The sequence below is a fragment of the Lissotriton vulgaris genome, chromosome 1_1, assembly GCF_964263255.1.
Source record: "Lissotriton vulgaris chromosome 1_1, aLisVul1.2, whole genome shotgun sequence".
In the NCBI taxonomy this organism is placed as follows: domain Eukaryota; kingdom Metazoa; phylum Chordata; class Amphibia; order Caudata; family Salamandridae; genus Lissotriton; species Lissotriton vulgaris.
In genome coordinates this window covers 231,618,719-231,636,342 of record NC_141685.1, presented here as the reverse complement: position 1 = coordinate 231,636,342, position 17,624 = coordinate 231,618,719, and the positions used below count along the sequence as shown (strand labels likewise).

Here is a 17,624-nt window from a genome sequence, read left to right as displayed (position 1 = left end):
TCCCATAAGTGGAGGTAAGGCATAAGTTAGGAGTGAACTTAACACTGTTATGGGCAATTGGACTTCAAATAAAGTGTGGAAGGCAGTAAGGTTACTTTTTTCATGTTATGCAGATTAAACACACAGGGGAATTAGCTCAAATGGTAGAGCGCTCGCTTAGCATGCGAGAGGTAGCGGGATCGATGCCCGCATTCTCCATTATAAAATTTGCATACATTTTATTTTTAACTTGTCATTGCCAAGGTCATTGCAGAGTAAGAACAGAAAAATCACAGATGGCTTTCGAATATGGTCTCATTATAACAACTAAAGTGGTTTAATCAAAAGGGTTCAGGTATTCTTTAGCATGTGAGAGGAATTTGAATTCTTATGCAATCTCAAAATGAAGTTCTCACAACTTCCATTTTCATTTTCTCTTATTTTTTTTTGACACTCTGTCCTCTGAAGGATGTATAAATCTGGCTTTCCTTGCAAAACAAGAGTAGAGGAATATCCAGGATTTGATTTTCTTCACAAAAAGGGATTGGTCTGCATACTGTCTTAAGGAGGGAACCCGGCTAGCTCAGTCGGTACAGCATGAGACTCTTAATCTCAGGGTCGTGGGTTCGAGCCCCACGTTGGGCGAAAATGAGTAATTTTTGCTGGATTATTGCATTGACTCTCATAATCTGGTGAATATTCTTGCATTAGACATGCAATAACTATCAAAAATGGTATCTCCCTTGGTTTCTCATTGGTGGTAAATTTAACTTCAAGATTAGCTAGGGTATGAGTCTAGATGAACACACCGCAATATCACTCATATTCGAGTAGTAAACAGGCCAACCTGAACTGTAAAACATCCCACAAGTGGAGGTAAGGAATAAGTTAGGAGTGAACTTAACACTGTTATGGGCAATTGGACTTCAAATAAAGTGTGGAAGGCAGTAAGGTTACTTTTTTCATGTTATGCAGATTAAACACACAGGGGAATTAGCTCAAATGGTAGAGCGCTCGCTTAGCATGCGAGAGGTAGCGGGATCGATGCCCGCATTCTCCATTATAAAATTTGCATACATTTTATTTTTAACTTGTCATTGCCAAGGTCATTGCAGAGTAAGAACAGAAAAATCACAGATGGCTTTCAAATATGGTCTCATTATAACAACTAAAGTGGTTTAATCAAAAGGGTTCAGGTATTCTTTAGCATGTGAGAGGAATTTGAATTCTTATGCAATCTCAAAATGAAGTTCTCACAACTTCCATTTTCATTTTCTCTTACTTTTTTTGACACTCTGTCCTCTGAAGGATGTATAAATCTGGCTTTCCTTGCAAAACAAGAGTAGAGGAATATCCAGGATTTGATTTTCTTCACAAAAAGGGATTGGTCTGCATACTGTCTTAAGGAGGGAGCCCGGCTAGCTCAGTCGGTAGAGCATGAGACTCTTAATCTCAGGGTCGTGGGTTCGAGCCCCACGTTGGGCGAAAACGAGTAATTTTTGCCTGAATATTGCATTGACTCTCATAATATGGAGATTAATCTTGCATTAGACCTGCAATAACTCCCAAAAATTGTCCAGGAATGGATTTCCTTCATAAAAAATGATTAGTCTGCATACCATCTTGAAGTGGGAGCCCGGCTAGCTCAGTCGGTAGAGCATGAGACTCTTAATCTCAGGGTTGTGGGTTTGAGCCCCACGTTAGGCGAAAATGAGTAATTTTTGCTGGATTATTGCATTGACTCTCATAATCTCGTGAATATTCTTGCATTAGACATGCAATAACTATCAAAAATGGTATCTCCCTTGGTTTCTCATTGGTGGGAAATTTAACTTCAAGATTAGCTAGGGTATGAGTCTAGATGAACACACCACAATATCACTCATATTCGAGTAGTAAACAGGCCAACCTGAACTGTAAAACATCCCATAAGTGAAGGTAAGGCATAAGTTAGGAGTGAACTGAACACTGTTATGGGCAATTGGACTTCAAATAAAGTGTGGAAGGCAGTGAGGTTACTTTTTTCATGTTATGCAGATTAAACACACAGGGGAATTAGCTCAAATGGTAGAGCGCTTGCTTAGCATGTGAGAAGTAGCGGGATCGATGCCCGCATTCTCCATTATAAAATTTGCATACATTTTATTTTTAACTTGTCATTGCCAAGGTCATTGCAGAGTAAGAACAGAAAAATCACAGATGGCTTTCAAATATGGTCTCATTATAACAACTAAAGTGGTTTAATCAAAAGGGTTCAGGTATTCTTTAGCATGTGAGAGGAATTTGAATTCTTATGCAATCTCAAAATGAAGTTCTCACAACTTCCATTTTCATTTTCTCTTATTTTTTTTGACACTCTTTCCTCTGAAGGATGTATAAATCTGGCTTTCCTTGCAAAACAAGAGTAGAGGAATATCCAGGATTTCATTTTACTTCACAAAAAGGGATTGGTCTGCATACTGTCTTAAGGAGGGAACCCGGCTAGCTCAGTCGGTAGAGCATGAGACTCTTAATCTCAGGGTCGTGGGTTCGAGCCCCACGTTGGGCAAAAACGAGTAATTTTTGCCTGAATATTGCATTGACTCTCATAATATGGAGATTAATCTTGCATTAGACCTGCAATAACTCCCAAAAATTGTCCAGGAATGGATTTCCTTCATAAAAAATAATTAGTCTGCATACCATCTTGAAGTGGGAGCCCGGCTAGCTCAGTCGGTAGAGCATGAGACTCTTAATCTCAGGGTCGTGGGTTCGAGCCCCACGTTGGGCGAAAATGAGTAATTTTTGCTGGATTATTGCATTGACTCTCATAATCTGGTGAATATTCTTGCATTAGACATGCAATAACTATCAAAAATGGTATCTCCCTTGGTTTCTCATTGGTGGGAAATTTAACTTCAAGATTAGCTAGGGTATGAGTCTAGATGAACACACCGCAATATCACTCATATTCGAGTAGTAAACAGGCCAACCTGAACTGTAAAACATCCCACAAGTGGAGGTAAGGCATAAGTTAGGAGTGAACTTAACACTGTTATGGGCAATTGGACTTCAAATAAAGTGTGGAAGGCAGTAAGGTTACTTTTTTCATGTTATGCAGATTAAACACACAGGGGAATTAGCTCAAATGGTAGAGCGCTCGCTTAGCATGGGAGAGGTAGCGGGATCGATGCCCGCATTCTCCATTATAAAATTTGCATACATTTTATTTTTAACTTGTCATTGCCAAGGTCATTGCAGAGTAAGAACAGAAAAATCACAGATGGCTTTCAAATATGGTCTCATTATAACAACTAAAGTGGTTTAATCAAAAGGGTTCAGGTATTCTATAGCATGTGAGAGGAATTTGAATTCTTATGCAATCTCAAAATGAAGTTCTCGCAACTTCCGTTTTCATTTTCTCTTATTTTTTTTGACACTCTGTCCTCTGAAGGATGTATAAATCTGGCTTTCCTTGCAAAACAAGAGTAGAGGAATATCCAGGATTTGATTTTCTTCACAAAAAGGGATTGGTCTGCATACTGTCTTAAGGAGGGAGCCCGGCTAGCTCAGTCGGTAGAGCATGAGACTCTTAATCTCAGGGTCGTGGGTTCGAGCCCCACGTTGGGCGAAAATGAGTAATTTTTGCTGGATTATTGCATTGACTCTCATAATCTGGTGAATATTCTTGCATTAGACATGCAATAACTATCAAAAATGGTATCTCCCTTGGTTTCTCATTGGTGGGAAATTTAACTTCAAGATTAGCTAGGGTATGAGTCTAGATGAACACACCGCAATATCACTCATATTCGAGTAGTAAACAGGCCAACCTGAACTGTAAAACATCCCACAAGTGGAGGTAAGGCATAAGTTAGGAGTGAACTTAACACTGTTATGGGCAATTGGACTTCAAATAAAGTGTGGAAGGCAGTAAGGTTACTTTTTTCATGTTATGCAGATTAAACACACAGGGGAATTAGCTCAAATGGTAGAGCGCTCGCTTAGCATGCGAGAGGTAGCGGGATCGATGCCCCCATTCTCCATTATAAAATTTGCATACATTTTATTTTTAACTTGTCATTGCCAAGGTCATTGCGGAGTAAGAACAGAAAAATCACAGATGGCTTTCAAATATGGTCTCATTATAACAACTAAAGTGGTTTAATCAAAAGGGTTCAGGTATTCTTTAGCATGTGAGAGGAATTTGAATTCTTATGCAATCTCAAAATGAAGTTCTCACAACTTCCATTTTCATTTTCTCTTACTTTTTTTGACACTCTGTCCTCTGAAGGATGTATAAATCTGGCTTTCCTTGCAAAACAGGAGTAGAGGAATATCCAGGATTTGATTTTCTTCACAAAAAGGGATTAGTCTGCATACTGTCTTAAGGAGGGAGCCCGGCTAGCTCAGTCGGTAGAGCATGAGACTCTTAATCTCAGTGTCGTGGGTTCGAGCCCCACGTTGGGCGAAAACGAGTAATTTTTGCCTGAATATTGCATTGACTCTCATAATATGGAGATTAATCTTGCATTAGACCTGCAATAACTCCCAAAAATTGTCCAGGAATGGATTTCCTTCATAAAAAATGATTAGTCTGCATACCATCTTGAAGTGGGAGCCCGGCTAGCTTAGTCAGTAGAGCATGAGACTCTTAATCTCAGGGTTGTGGGTTTTAGCCCCACGTTAGGCGAAAATGAGTAATTTTTGCTGGATTATTGCATTGACTCTCATAATCTCGTGAATATTCTTGCATTAGACATGCAATAACTATCAAAAATGGTATCTCCCTTGGTTTCTCATTGGTGGGAAATTTAACTTCAAGATTAGCTAGGGTATGAGTCTAGATGAACACACCGCAATATCACTCATATTCGAGTAGTAAACAGGCCAACCTGAACTGTAAAACATCCCACAAGTGGAGGTAAGGCATAAGTTAGGAGTGAACTTAACACTGTTATGGGCAATTGGACTTCAAATAAAGTGTGGAAGGCAGTAAGGTTACTTTTTTCATGTTATGCAGATTAAACACACAGGGGAATTAGCTCAAATGGTAGAGCGCTCGCTTAGCATGCGAGAGGTAGCGGGATCGATGCCCGCATTCTCCATTATAAAATTTGCATACATTTTATTTTTAACTTGTCATTGCCAAGGTCATTGCGGAGTAAGAACAGAAAAATCACAGATGGCTTTCAAATATGGTCTCATTATAACAACTAAAGTGGTTTAATCAAAAGGGTTCAGGTATTCTTTAGCATGTGAGAGGAATTTGAATTCTTATGCAATCTCAAAATGAAGTTCTCACAACTTCCATTTTCATTTTCTCTCACTTTTTTTGACACTCTGTCCTCTGAAGGATGTATAAATCTGGCTTTCCTTGCAAAACAAGAGTAGATTAATATCCAGGATTTGATTTTCTTCACAAAAAGGGATTGGTCTGCATACTGTCTTAAGGAGGGAGCCCGGCTAGCTCAGTCGGTAGAGCATGAGACTCTTAATCTCAGGGTCGTGGGTTCGAGCCCCACGTTGGGCGAAAACGAGTAATTTTTGCCTGAATATTGCATTGACTCTCATAATATGGAGATTAATCTTGCATTAGACCTGCAATAACTCCCAAAAATTGTCCAGGAATGGATTTCCTTCATAAAAAATGATTAGTCTGCATACCATCTTGAAGTGGGAGCCCGGCTAGCTCAGTCGGTAGAGCATGAGACTCTTAATCTCAGGGTTGTGGGTTTGAGCCCCACGTTAGGCGAAAATGAGTAATTTTTGCTGGATTATTGCATTGACTCTCATAATCTGGTGAATATTCTTGCATTAGACATGCAATAACTATCAAAAATGGTATCTCTCTTGGTTTCTCATTGGTGGGAAATTTAACTTCAAGATTAGGTAGGGTATGAGTCTAGATGAACACACCACAATATCACTCATATTCGAGAAGTAAACAGGCCAACCTGAACTGTAAAACATCCCATAAGTGAAGGTAAGGCATAAGTTAGGAGTGAACTGAACACTGTTATGGGCAATTGGACTTCAAATAAAGTGTGGAAGGCAGTGAGGTTACTTTTTTCATGTTATGCAGATTAAACACACAGGGGAATTAGCTCAAATGGTAGAGCGCTCGCTTAGCATGTGAGAGGTAGCGGGATCAATGCCCGCATTCTCCATTATAAAATTTGCATACATTTTATTTTTAACTTGTCATTGCCAAGGTCATTGCAGAGTAAGAACAGAAAAATCACAGATGGCTTTCAAATATGGTCTCATTATAACAACTAAAGTGGTTTAATCAAAAGGGTTCAGGTATTCTATAGCATGTGAGAGGAATTTGAATTCTTATGCAATCTCAAAATGAAGTTCTCACAACTTCCGTTTTCATTTTCTCTTATTTTTTTTGACACTCTGTCCTCTGAAGGATGTATAAATCTGGCTTTCCTTGCAAAACAAGAGTAGAGGAATATCCAGGATTTGATTTTCTTCACAAAAAGGGATTGGTCTGCATACTGTCTTAAGGAGGGAGCCCGGCTAGCTCAGTCGGTAGAGCATGAGACTCTTAATCTCAGGGTCGTGGGTTCGAGCCCCACGTTGGGCGAAAATGAGTAATTTTTGCTGGATTATTGCATTGACTCTCATAATCTGGTGAATATTCTTGCATTAGACATGCAATAACTATCAAAAATGGTATCTCCCTTGGTTTCTCATTGGTGGGAAATTTAACTTCAAGATTAGGTAGGGTATGAGTCTAGATGAACACACCGCAATATCACTCATATTCGAGTAGTAAACAGGCCAACCTGAACTGTAAAACATCCCACAAGTGGAGGTAAGGCATAAATTAGGAGTGAACTTAACACTGTTATGGGCAATTGGACTTCAAATAAAGTGTGGAAGGCAGTAAGGTTACTTTTTTCATGTTATGCAGATTAAACACACAGGGGAATTAGCTCAAATGGTAGAGCGCTCGCTTAGCATGCGAGAGGTAGCGGGATCGATGCCCGCATTCTCCATTATAAAATTTGCATACATTTTATTTTTAACTTGTCATTGCCAAGGTCATTGCAGAGTAAGAACAGAAAAATCACAGATGGCTTTCAAATATGGTCTCATTATAACAACTAAAGTGGTTTAATCAAAAGGGTTCAGGTATTCTATAGCATGTGAGAGGAATTTGAATTCTTATGCAATCTCAAAATGAAGTTCTCACAACTTCCATTTTCATTTTCTCTTACTTTTTTTGACACTCTGTCCTCTGAAGGATGTATAAATCTGGCTTTCCTTGCAAAACAAGAGTAGAGGAATATCCAGGATTTGATTTTCTTCACAAAAAGGGATTGGTCTGCATACTGTCTTAAGGAGGGAACCCGGCTAGCTCAGTCGGTAGAGCATGATACTCTTAATCTCAGGGTCGTGGGTTCGAGCCCCACGTTGGGCGAAAACGAGTAATTTTTGCCTGAATATTGCATTGACTCTCATAATATGGAGATTAATCTTGCATTAGACCTGCAATAACTCCCAAAAATTGTCCAGGAATGGATTTCCTTCATAAAAAATGATTAGTCTGCATACCATCTTGAAGTGGGAGCCCGGCTAGCTCAGTCGGTAGAGCATGAGACTCTTAATCTCAGGGTTGTGGGTTAGGCGAAAATGAGTAATTTTTGCTGGATTATTGCATTGACTCTCATAATCTCGTGAATATTCTTGCATTAGACATGCAATAACTATCAAAAATGGTATCTCCCTTGGTTTCTCATTGGTGGGAAATTTAACTTCAAGATTAGCTAGGGTATGAGTCTAGATGAACACACCACAATATCACTCATATTCGAGTAGTAAACAGGCCAACCTGAACTGTAAAACATCCCATAAGTGAAGGTAAGGCATAAGTTAGGAGTGAACTGAACACTGTTATGGGCAATTGGACTTCAAATAAAGTGTGGAAGGCAGTGAGGTTACTTTTTTCATGTTATGCAGATTAAACACACAGGGGAATTAGCTCAAATGGTAGAGCGCTTGCTTAGCATGCGAGAAGTAGCGGGATCGATGCCCGCATTCTCCATTATAACATTTGCATACATTTTATTTTTAACTTGTCATTGCCAAGGTCATTGCAGAGTAAGAACAGAAAAATCACAGATGGCTTTCAAATATGGTCTCATTATAACAACTAAAGTGGTTTAATCAAAAGGGTTCAGGTATTCTTTAGCATGTGAGAGGAATTTGAATTCTTATGCAATCTCAAAATGAAGTTCTCACAACTTCCATTTTCATTTTCTCTTATTTTTTTTGACACTCTTTCCTCTGAAGGATGTATAAATCTGGCTTTCCTTGCAAAACAAGAGTAGAGGAATATCCAGGATTTCATTTTACTTCACAAAAAGGGATTGGTCTGCATACTGTCTTAAGGAGGGAACCCGGCTAGCTCAGTCGGTAGAGCATGAGACTCTTAATCTCAGGGTCGTGGGTTCGAGCCCCACGTTGGGCAAAAACGAGTAATTTTTGCCTGAATATTGCATTGACTCTCATAATATGGAGATTAATCTTGCATTAGACCTGCAATAACTCCCAAAAATTGTCCAGGAATGGATTTCCTTCATAAAAAATAATTAGTCTGCATACCATCTTGAAGTGGGAGCCCGGCTAGCTCAGTCGGTAGAGCATGAGACTCTTAATCTCAGGGTCGTGGGTTCGAGCCCCACGTTGGGCGAAAATGAGTAATTTTTGCTGGATTATTGCATTGACTCTCATAATCTGGTGAATATTCTTGCATTAGACATGCAATAACTATCAAAAATGGTATCTCCCTTGGTTTCTCATTGGTGGGAAATTTAACTTCAAGATTAGCTAGGGTATGAGTCTAGATGAACACACCGCAATATTACTCATATTCGAGTAGTAAACAGGCCAACCTGAACTGTAAAACATCCCACAAGTGGAGGTAAGGCATAAGTTAGGAGTGAACTTAACACTGTTATGGGCAATTGGACTTCAAATAAAGTGTGGAAGGCAGTAAGGTTACTTTTTTCATGTTATGCAGATTAAACACACAGGGGAATTAGCTCAAATGCTAGAGCGCTCGCTTAGCATGCGAGAGGTAGCGGGATCGATGCCCGCATTCTCCATTATAAAATTTGCATACATTTTATTTTTAACTTGTCATTGCCAAGGTCATTGCAGAGTAAGAACAGAAAAATCACAGATGGCTTTCAAATATGGTCTCATTATAACAACTAAAGTGGTTTAATCAAAAGGGTTCAGGTATTCTTTAGCATGTGAGAGGAATTTGAATTCTTATGCAATCTCAAAATGAAGTTCTCACAACTTCCATTTTCATTTTCTCTTACTTTTTTTTGACACTCTGTCCTCTGAAGGATGTATAAATCTGGCTTTCCTTACAAAACAAGAGTAGAGGAATATCCAGGATTTGATTTTCTTCACAAAAAGGGATTGGTCTGCATACTGTCTTAAGGAGGGAGCCCGGCTAGCTCAGTCGGTAGAGCATGAGACTCTTAATCTCAGGGTCGTGGGTTCGAGCCCCACGTTGGGCGAAAATGAGTAATTTTTGCTGGATTATTGCATTGACTCTCATAATCTGGTGAATATTCTTGCATTAGACATGCAATAACTATCAAAAATGGTATCTCCCTTGGTTTCTCATTGGTGGGAAATTTAACTTCAAGATTAGCTAGGGTATGAGTCTAGATGAACACGCCGCAATATCACTCATATTCGAGTAGTAAACAGGCCAACCTGAACTGTAAAACATCCCACAAGTGGAGGTAAGGCATAAGTTAGGAGTGAACTTAACACTGTTATGGGCAATTGGACTTCAAATAAAGTGTGGAAGGCAGTAAGGTTACTTTTTTCATGTTATGCAGATTAAACACACAGGGGAATTAGCTCAAATGGTAGAGCGCTCGCTTAGCATGCGAGAGGTAGCGGGATCGATGCCCCCATTCTCCATTATAAAATTTGCATACATTTTATTTTTAACTTGTCATTGCCAAGGTCATTGCGGAGTAAGAACAGAAAAATCACAGATGGCTTTCAAATATGGTCTCATTATAACAACTAAAGTGGTTTAATCAAAAGGGTTCAGGTATTCTTTAGCATGTGAGAGGAATTTGAATTCTTATGCAATCTCAAAATGAAGTTCTCACAACTTCCATTTTCATTTTCTCTTACTTTTTTTGACACTCTGTCCTCTGAAGGATGTATAAATCTGGCTTTCCTTGCAAAACAGGAGTAGAGGAATATCCAGGATTTGATTTTCTTCACAAAAAGGGATTGGTCTGCATACTGTCTTAAGGAGGGAGCCCGGCTAGCTCAGTCGGTAGAGCATGAGACTCTTAATCTCAGGGTCGTGGGTTCGAGCCCCACGTTGGGCGAAAACGAGTAATTTTTGCCTGAATATTGCATTGACTCTCATAATATGGAGATTAATCTTGCATTAGACCTGCTATAACTCCCAAAAATTGTCCAGGAATGGATTTCCTTCATAAAAAATGATTAGTCTGCATACCATCTTGAAGTGGGAGCCCGGCTAGCTTAGTCAGTAGAGCATGAGACTCTTAATCTCAGGGTTGTGGGTTTGAGCCCCACGTTAGGCGAAAATGAGTAATTTTTGCTGGATTATTGCATTGACTCTCATAATCTCGTGAATATTCTTGCATTAGACATGCAATAACTATCAAAAATGGTATCTCCCTTGGTTTCTCATTGGTGGGAAATTTAACTTCAAGATTAGCTAGGGTATGAGTCTAGATGAACACACCACAATATCACTCATATTCGAGTAGTAAACAGGCCAACCTGAACTGTAAAACATCCCATAAGTGAAGGTAAGGCATAAGTTAGGAGTGAACTGAACACTGTTATGGGCAATTGGACTTCAAATAAAGTGTGGAAGGCAGTGAGGTTACTTTTTTCATGTTATGCAGATTAAACACACAGGGGAATTAGCTCAAATGGTAGAGCGCTTGCTTAGCATGCGAGAAGTAGCGGGATCGATGCCCGCATTCTCCATTATAAAATTTGCATACATTTTATTTTTAACTTGTCATTGCCAAGGTCATTGCAGAGTAAGAACAGAAAAATCACAGATGGCTTTCAAATATGGTCTCATTATAACAACTAAAGTGGTTTAATCAAAAGGGTTCAGGTATTCTTTAGCATGTGAGAGGAATTTGAATTCTTATGCAATCTCAAAATGAAGTTCTCACAACTTCCATTTTCATTTTCTCTTATTTTTTTTGACACTCTTTCCTCTGAAGGATGTATAAATCTGGCTTTCCTTGCAAAACAAGAGTAGAGGAATATCCAGGATTTGATTTTACTTCACAAAAAGGGATTGGTCTGCATACTGTCTTAAGGAGGGAACCCGGCTAGCTCAGTCGGTAGAGCATGAGACTCTTAATCTCAGGGTCGTGGGTTCGAGCCCCACGTTGGGCAAAAACGAGTAATTTTTGCCTGAATATTGCATTGACTCTCATAATATGGAGATTAATCTTGCATTAGACATGCAATAACTCCCAAAAATTGTCCAGGAATTGATTTCCTTCATAAAAAATGATTAGTCTGCATACTATCTTGAAGTGGGAGCCCGGCTAGCTCAGTCGGTAGAGCATGAGACTCTTAATCTCAGGGTCGTGGGTTCGAGCCCCACGTTGGGCGAAAATGAGTAATTTTTGCTGGATTATTGCATTGACTCTCATAATCTGGTGAATATTCTTGCATTAGACATGCAATAACTATCAAAAATGGTATCTCTCTTGGTTTCTCATTGGTGGGAATTTAACTTCAAGATTAGGTAGGGTATGAGTCTAGATGAACACACCACAATATCACTCATATTCGAGAAGTAAACAGGCCAACCTGAACTGTAAAACATCCCATAAGTGAAGGTAAGGCATAAGTTAGGAGTGAACTGAACACTGTTATGGGCAATTGGACTTCAAATAAAGTGTGGAAGGCAGTAAGGTTACTTTTTTCATGTTATGCAGATTAAACACACAGGGGAATTAGCTCAAATGGTAGAGCGCTCGCTTAGCATGTGAGAGGTAGCGGGATCAATGCCCACATTCTCCATTATAAAATTTGCATACATTTTATTTTTAACTTGTCATTGCCAAGGTCATTGCAGAGTAAGAACAGAAAAATCACAGATGGCTTTCAAATATGGTCTCATTATAACAACTAAAGTGGTTTAATCAAAAGGGTTCAGGTATTCTATAGCATGTGAGAGGAATTTGAATTCTTATGCAATCTCAAAATGAAGTTCTCACAACTTCCGTTTTCATTTTCTCTTATTTTTTTTGACACTCTGTCCTCTGAAGGATGTATAAATCTGGCTTTCCTTGCAAAACAAGAGTAGAGGAATATCCAGGATTTGATTTTCTTCACAAAAAGGGATTGGTCTGCATACTGTCTTAAGGAGGGAGCCCGGCTAGCTCAGTCGGTAGAGCATGAGACTCTTAATCTCAGGGTCGTGGGTTCGAGCCCCACGTTGGGCGAAAATGAGTAATTTTTGCTGGATTATTGCATTGACTCTCATAATCTGGTGAATATTCTTGCATTAGACATGCAATAACTATCAAAAATGGTATCTCCCTTGGTTTCTCATTGGTGGGAAATTTAACTTCAAGATTAGGTAGGGTATGAGTCTAGATGAACACACCGCAATATCACTCATATTCGAGTAGTAAACAGGCCAACCTGAACTGTAAAACATCCCACAAGTGGAGGTAAGGCATAAGTTAGGAGTGAACTTAACACTGTTATGGGCAATTGGACTTCAAATAAAGTGTGGAAGGCAGTAAGGTTACTTTTTTCATGTTATGCAGATTAAACACACAGGGGAATTAGCTCAAATGGTAGAGCGCTTGCTTAGCATGCGAGAAGTAGCGGGATCGATGCCCGCATTCTCCATTATAACATTTGCATACATTTTATTTTTAACTTGTCATTGCCAAGGTCATTGCAGAGTAAGAACAGAAAAATCACAGATGGCTTTCAAATATGGTCTCATTATAACAACTAAAGTGGTTTAATCAAAAGGGTTCAGGTATTCTTTAGCATGTGAGAGGAATTTGAATTCTTATGCAATCTCAAAATGAAGTTCTCACAACTTCCATTTTCATTTTCTCTTATTTTTTTGACACTCTTTCCTCTGAAGGATGTATAAATCTGGCTTTCCTTGCAAAACAAGAGTAGAGGAATATCCAGGATTTCATTTTACTTCACAAAAAGGGATTGGTCTGCATACTGTCTTAAGGAGGGAACCCGGCTAGCTCAGTCGGTAGAGCATGAGACTCTTAATCTCAGGGTCGTGGGTTCGAGCCCCACGTTGGGCAAAAACGAATAATTTTTGCCTGAATATTGCATTGACTCTCATAATATGGAGATTAATCTTGCATTAGACCTGCAATAACTCCCAAAAATTGTCCAGGAATGGATTTCCTTCATAAAAAATAATTAGTCTGCATACCATCTTGAAGTGGGAGCCCGGCTAGCTCAGTCGGTAGAGCATGAGACTCTTAATCTCAGGGTCGTGGGTTCGAGCCCCACGTTGGGCGAAAATGAGTAATTTTTGCTGGATTATTGCATTGACTCTCATAATCTGGTGAATATTCTTGCATTAGACATGCAATAACTATCAAAAATGGTATCTCCCTTGGTTTCTCATTGGTGGGAAATTTAACTTCAAGATTAGCTAGGGTATGAGTCTAGATGAACACACCGCAATATCACTCATATTCGAGTAGTAAACAGGCCAACCTGAACTGTAAAACATCCCACAAGTGGAGGTAAGGCATAAGTTAGGAGTGAACTTAACACTGTTATGGGCAATTGGACTTCAAATAAAGTGTGGAAGGCAGTAAGGTTACTTTTTTCATGTTATGCAGATTAAACACACAGGGGAATTAGCTCAAATGCTAGAGCGCTCGCTTAGCATGCGAGAGGTAGCGGGATCGATGCCCGCATTCTCCATTATAAAATTTGCATACATTTTATTTTTAACTTGTCATTGCCAAGGTCATTGCAGAGTAAGAACAGAAAAATCACAGATGGCTTTCAAATATGGTCTCATTATAACAACTAAAGTGGTTTAATCAAAAGGGTTCAGGTATTCTTTAGCATGTGAGAGGAATTTGAATTCTTATGCAATCTCAAAATGAAGTTCTCACAACTTCCATTTTCATTTTCTCTTACTTTTTTTTGACACTCTGTCCTCTGAAGGATGTATAAATCTGGCTTTCCTTACAAAACAAGAGTAGAGGAATATCCAGGATTTGATTTTCTTCACAAAAAGGGATTGGTCTGCATACTGTCTTAAGGAGGGAGCCCGGCTAGCTCAGTCGGTAGAGCATGAGACTCTTAATCTCAGGGTCGTGGGTTCGAGCCCCACGTTGGGCGAAAATGAGTAATTTTTGCTGGATTATTGCATTGACTCTCATAATCTGGTGAATATTCTTGCATTAGACATGCAATAACTATCAAAAATGGTATCTCCCTTGGTTTCTCATTGGTGGGAAATTTAACTTCAAGATTAGCTAGGGTATGAGTCTAGATGAACACGCCGCAATATCACTCATATTCGAGTAGTAAACAGGCCAACCTGAACTGTAAAACATCCCACAAGTGGAGGTAAGGCATAAGTTAGGAGTGAACTTAACACTGTTATGGGCAATTGGACTTCAAATAAAGTGTGGAAGGCAGTAAGGTTACTTTTTTCATGTTATGCAGATTAAACACACAGGGGAATTAGCTCAAATGGTAGAGCGCTCGCTTAGCATGCGAGAGGTAGCGGGATCGATGCCCGCATTCTCCATTATAAAATTTGCATACATTTTATTTTTAACTTGTCATTGCCAAGGTCATTGCGGAGTAAGAACAGAAAAATCACAGATGGCTTTCAAATATGGTCTCATTATAACAACTAAAGTGGTTTAATCAAAAGGGTTCAGGTATTCTTTAGCATGTGAGAGGAATTTGAATTCTTATGCAATCTCAAAATGAAGTTCTCACAACTTCCATTTTCATTTTCTCTTACTTTTTTTGACACTCTGTCCTCTGAAGGATGTATAAATCTGGCTTTCCTTGCAAAACAGGAGTAGAGGAATATCCAGGATTTGATTTTCTTCACAAAAAGGGATTGGTCTGCATACTGTCTTAAGGAGGGAGCCCGGCTAGCTCAGTCGGTAGAGCATGAGACTCTTAATCTCAGGGTCGTGGGTTCGAGCCCCACGTTGGGCGAAAACGAGTAATTTTTGCCTGAATATTGCATTGACTCTCATAATATGGAGATTAATCTTGCATTAGACCTGCAATAACTCCCAAAAATTGTCCAGGAATGGATTTCCTTCATAAAAAATGATTAGTCTGCATACCATCTTGAAGTGGGAGCCCGGCTAGCTTAGTCAGTAGAGCATGAGACTCTTAATCTCAGGGTTGTGGGTTTGAGCCCCACGTTAGGCGAAAATGAGTAATTTTTGCTGGATTATTGCATTGACTCTCATAATCTCGTGAATATTCTTGCATTAGACATGCAATAACTATCAAAAATGGTATCTCCCTTGGTTTCTCATTGGTGGGAAATTTAACTTCAAGATTAGCTAGGGTATGAGTCTAGATGAACACACCACAATATCACTCATATTCGAGTAGTAAACAGGCCAACCTGAACTGTAAAACATCCCATAAGTGAAGGTAAGGCATAAGTTAGGAGTGAACTGAACACTGTTATGGGCAATTGGACTTCAAATAAAGTGTGGAAGGCAGTGAGGTTACTTTTTTCATGTTATGCAGATTAAACACACAGGGGAATTAGCTCAAATGGTAGAGCGCTTGCTTAGCATGCGAGAAGTAGCGGGATCGATGCCCGCATTCTCCATTATAAAATTTGCATACATTTTATTTTTAACTTGTCATTGCCAAGGTCATTGCAGAGTAAGAACAGAAAAATCACAGATGGCTTTCAAATATGGTCTCATTATAACAACTAAAGTGGTTTAATCAAAAGGGTTCAGGTATTCTTTAGCATGTGAGAGGAATTTGAATTCTTATGCAATCTCAAAATGAAGTTCTCAAAACTTCCATTTTCATTTTCTCTTATTTTTTTTGACACTCTTTCCTCTGAAGGATGTATAAATCTGGCTTTCCTTGCAAAACAAGAGTAGAGGAATATCCAGGATTTGATTTTACTTCACAAAAAGGGATTGGTCTGCATACTGTCTTAAGGAGGGAACCCGGCTAGCTCAGTCGGTAGAGCATGAGACTCTTAATCTCAGGGTCGTGGGTTCGAGCCCCACGTTGGGCAAAAACGAGTAATTTTTGCCTGAATATTGCATTGACTCTCATAATATGGAGATTAATCTTGCATTAGACATGCAATAACTCCCAAAAATTGTCCAGGAATTGATTTCCTTCATAAAAAATGATTAGTCTGCATACTATCTTGAAGTGGGAGCCCGGCTAGCTCAGTCGGTAGAGCATGAGACTCTTAATCTCAGGGTCGTGGGTTCGAGCCCCACGTTGGGCGAAAATGAGTAATTTTTGCTGGATTATTGCATTGACTCTCATAATCTGGTGAATATTCTTGCATTAGACATGCAATAACTATCAAAAATGGTATCTCTCTTGGTTTCTCATTGGTGGGAATTTAACTTCAAGATTAGGTAGGGTATGAGTCTAGATGAACACACCACAATATCACTCATATTCGAGAAGTAAACAGGCCAACCTGAACTGTAAAACATCCCATAAGTGAAGGTAAGGCATAAGTTAGGAGTGAACTGAACACTGTTATGGGCAATTGGACTTCAAATAAAGTGTGGAAGGCAGTAAGGTTACTTTTTTCATGTTATGCAGATTAAACACACAGGGGAATTAGCTCAAATGGTAGAGCGCTCGCTTAGCATGTGAGAGGTAGCGGGATCAATGCCCGCATTCTCCATTATAAAATTTGCATACATTTTATTTTTAACTTGTCATTGCCAAGGTCATTGCAGAGTAAGAACAGAAAAATCACAGATGGCTTTCAAATATGGTCTCATTATAACAACTAAAGTGGTTTAATCAAAAGGGTTCAGGTATTCTATAGCATGTGAGAGGAATTTGAATTCTTATGCAATCTCAAAATGAAGTTCTCACAACTTCCGTTTTCATTTTCTCTTATTTTTTTTGACACTCTGTCCTCTGAAGGATGTATAAATCTGGCTTTCCTTGCAAAACAAGAGTAGAGGAATATCCAGGATTTGATTTTCTTCACAAAAAGGGATTGGTCTGCATAATGTCTTAAGGAGGGAGCCCGGCTAGCTCAGTCGGTAGAGCATGAGACTCTTAATCTCAGGGTCGTGGGTTCGAGCCCCACGTTGGGCGAAAATGAGTAATTTTTGCTGGATTATTGCATTGACTCTCATAATCTGGTGAATATTCTTGCATTAGACATGCAATAACTATCAAAAATGGTATCTCCCTTGGTTTCTCATTGGTGGGAAATTTAACTTCAAGATTAGCTAGGGTATGAGTCTAGATGAACACGCCGCAATATCACTCATATTCGAGTAGTAAACAGGCCAACCTGAACTGTAAAACATCCCACAAGTGGAGGTAAGGCATAAGTTAGGAGTGAACTTAACACTGTTATGGGCAATTGGACTTCAAAT

At 39.2% G+C, this 17,624-nt stretch overlaps 20 non-coding genes across 20 annotated transcripts; all 20 read left to right on the top strand.

Annotated features, from left to right (window-relative positions):
* Window positions 1–125: 125 nt before the first annotated feature.
* On the top strand, window positions 126–198 carry TRNAA-AGC (transfer RNA alanine (anticodon AGC)). Its single transcript has one exon. It is a non-coding gene; the product is annotated as a tRNA-Ala (tRNA).
* A 768-nt stretch (window positions 199–966) lies between these two features.
* On the top strand, window positions 967–1,039 carry TRNAA-AGC (transfer RNA alanine (anticodon AGC)). Its single transcript has one exon. It is a non-coding gene; the product is annotated as a tRNA-Ala (tRNA).
* A 352-nt stretch (window positions 1,040–1,391) lies between these two features.
* On the top strand, window positions 1,392–1,464 carry TRNAK-CUU (transfer RNA lysine (anticodon CUU)). The gene has a single exon. It is a non-coding gene; the product is annotated as a tRNA-Lys (tRNA).
* Window positions 1,465–2,676: 1,212 nt separating this feature from the next.
* On the top strand, window positions 2,677–2,749 carry TRNAK-CUU (transfer RNA lysine (anticodon CUU)). The gene has a single exon. It is a non-coding gene; the product is annotated as a tRNA-Lys (tRNA).
* Window positions 2,750–3,516: 767 nt separating this feature from the next.
* TRNAK-CUU (transfer RNA lysine (anticodon CUU)) lies at window positions 3,517–3,589 on the top strand. The gene has a single exon. It is a non-coding gene; the product is annotated as a tRNA-Lys (tRNA).
* Window positions 3,590–4,993: 1,404 nt separating this feature from the next.
* TRNAA-AGC (transfer RNA alanine (anticodon AGC)) lies at window positions 4,994–5,066 on the top strand. The gene has a single exon. It is a non-coding gene; the product is annotated as a tRNA-Ala (tRNA).
* A 352-nt stretch (window positions 5,067–5,418) lies between these two features.
* Window positions 5,419–5,491, top strand: TRNAK-CUU (transfer RNA lysine (anticodon CUU)). The gene has a single exon. It is a non-coding gene; the product is annotated as a tRNA-Lys (tRNA).
* Window positions 5,492–6,480: 989 nt separating this feature from the next.
* Window positions 6,481–6,553, top strand: TRNAK-CUU (transfer RNA lysine (anticodon CUU)). Its single transcript has one exon. It is a non-coding gene; the product is annotated as a tRNA-Lys (tRNA).
* Window positions 6,554–6,895: 342 nt separating this feature from the next.
* Window positions 6,896–6,968, top strand: TRNAA-AGC (transfer RNA alanine (anticodon AGC)). The gene has a single exon. It is a non-coding gene; the product is annotated as a tRNA-Ala (tRNA).
* Window positions 6,969–8,592: 1,624 nt separating this feature from the next.
* TRNAK-CUU (transfer RNA lysine (anticodon CUU)) lies at window positions 8,593–8,665 on the top strand. Its single transcript has one exon. It is a non-coding gene; the product is annotated as a tRNA-Lys (tRNA).
* Window positions 8,666–9,433: 768 nt separating this feature from the next.
* TRNAK-CUU (transfer RNA lysine (anticodon CUU)) lies at window positions 9,434–9,506 on the top strand. Its single transcript has one exon. It is a non-coding gene; the product is annotated as a tRNA-Lys (tRNA).
* Window positions 9,507–10,273: 767 nt separating this feature from the next.
* On the top strand, window positions 10,274–10,346 carry TRNAK-CUU (transfer RNA lysine (anticodon CUU)). The gene has a single exon. It is a non-coding gene; the product is annotated as a tRNA-Lys (tRNA).
* Window positions 10,347–11,558: 1,212 nt separating this feature from the next.
* TRNAK-CUU (transfer RNA lysine (anticodon CUU)) lies at window positions 11,559–11,631 on the top strand. The gene has a single exon. It is a non-coding gene; the product is annotated as a tRNA-Lys (tRNA).
* A 766-nt stretch (window positions 11,632–12,397) lies between these two features.
* Window positions 12,398–12,470, top strand: TRNAK-CUU (transfer RNA lysine (anticodon CUU)). The gene has a single exon. It is a non-coding gene; the product is annotated as a tRNA-Lys (tRNA).
* A 989-nt stretch (window positions 12,471–13,459) lies between these two features.
* Window positions 13,460–13,532, top strand: TRNAK-CUU (transfer RNA lysine (anticodon CUU)). Its single transcript has one exon. It is a non-coding gene; the product is annotated as a tRNA-Lys (tRNA).
* Window positions 13,533–14,300: 768 nt separating this feature from the next.
* On the top strand, window positions 14,301–14,373 carry TRNAK-CUU (transfer RNA lysine (anticodon CUU)). Its single transcript has one exon. It is a non-coding gene; the product is annotated as a tRNA-Lys (tRNA).
* A 342-nt stretch (window positions 14,374–14,715) lies between these two features.
* Window positions 14,716–14,788, top strand: TRNAA-AGC (transfer RNA alanine (anticodon AGC)). The gene has a single exon. It is a non-coding gene; the product is annotated as a tRNA-Ala (tRNA).
* Window positions 14,789–15,140: 352 nt separating this feature from the next.
* Window positions 15,141–15,213, top strand: TRNAK-CUU (transfer RNA lysine (anticodon CUU)). Its single transcript has one exon. It is a non-coding gene; the product is annotated as a tRNA-Lys (tRNA).
* Window positions 15,214–16,425: 1,212 nt separating this feature from the next.
* On the top strand, window positions 16,426–16,498 carry TRNAK-CUU (transfer RNA lysine (anticodon CUU)). Its single transcript has one exon. It is a non-coding gene; the product is annotated as a tRNA-Lys (tRNA).
* Window positions 16,499–17,264: 766 nt separating this feature from the next.
* Window positions 17,265–17,337, top strand: TRNAK-CUU (transfer RNA lysine (anticodon CUU)). Its single transcript has one exon. It is a non-coding gene; the product is annotated as a tRNA-Lys (tRNA).
* Window positions 17,338–17,624: the final 287 nt, after the last annotated feature.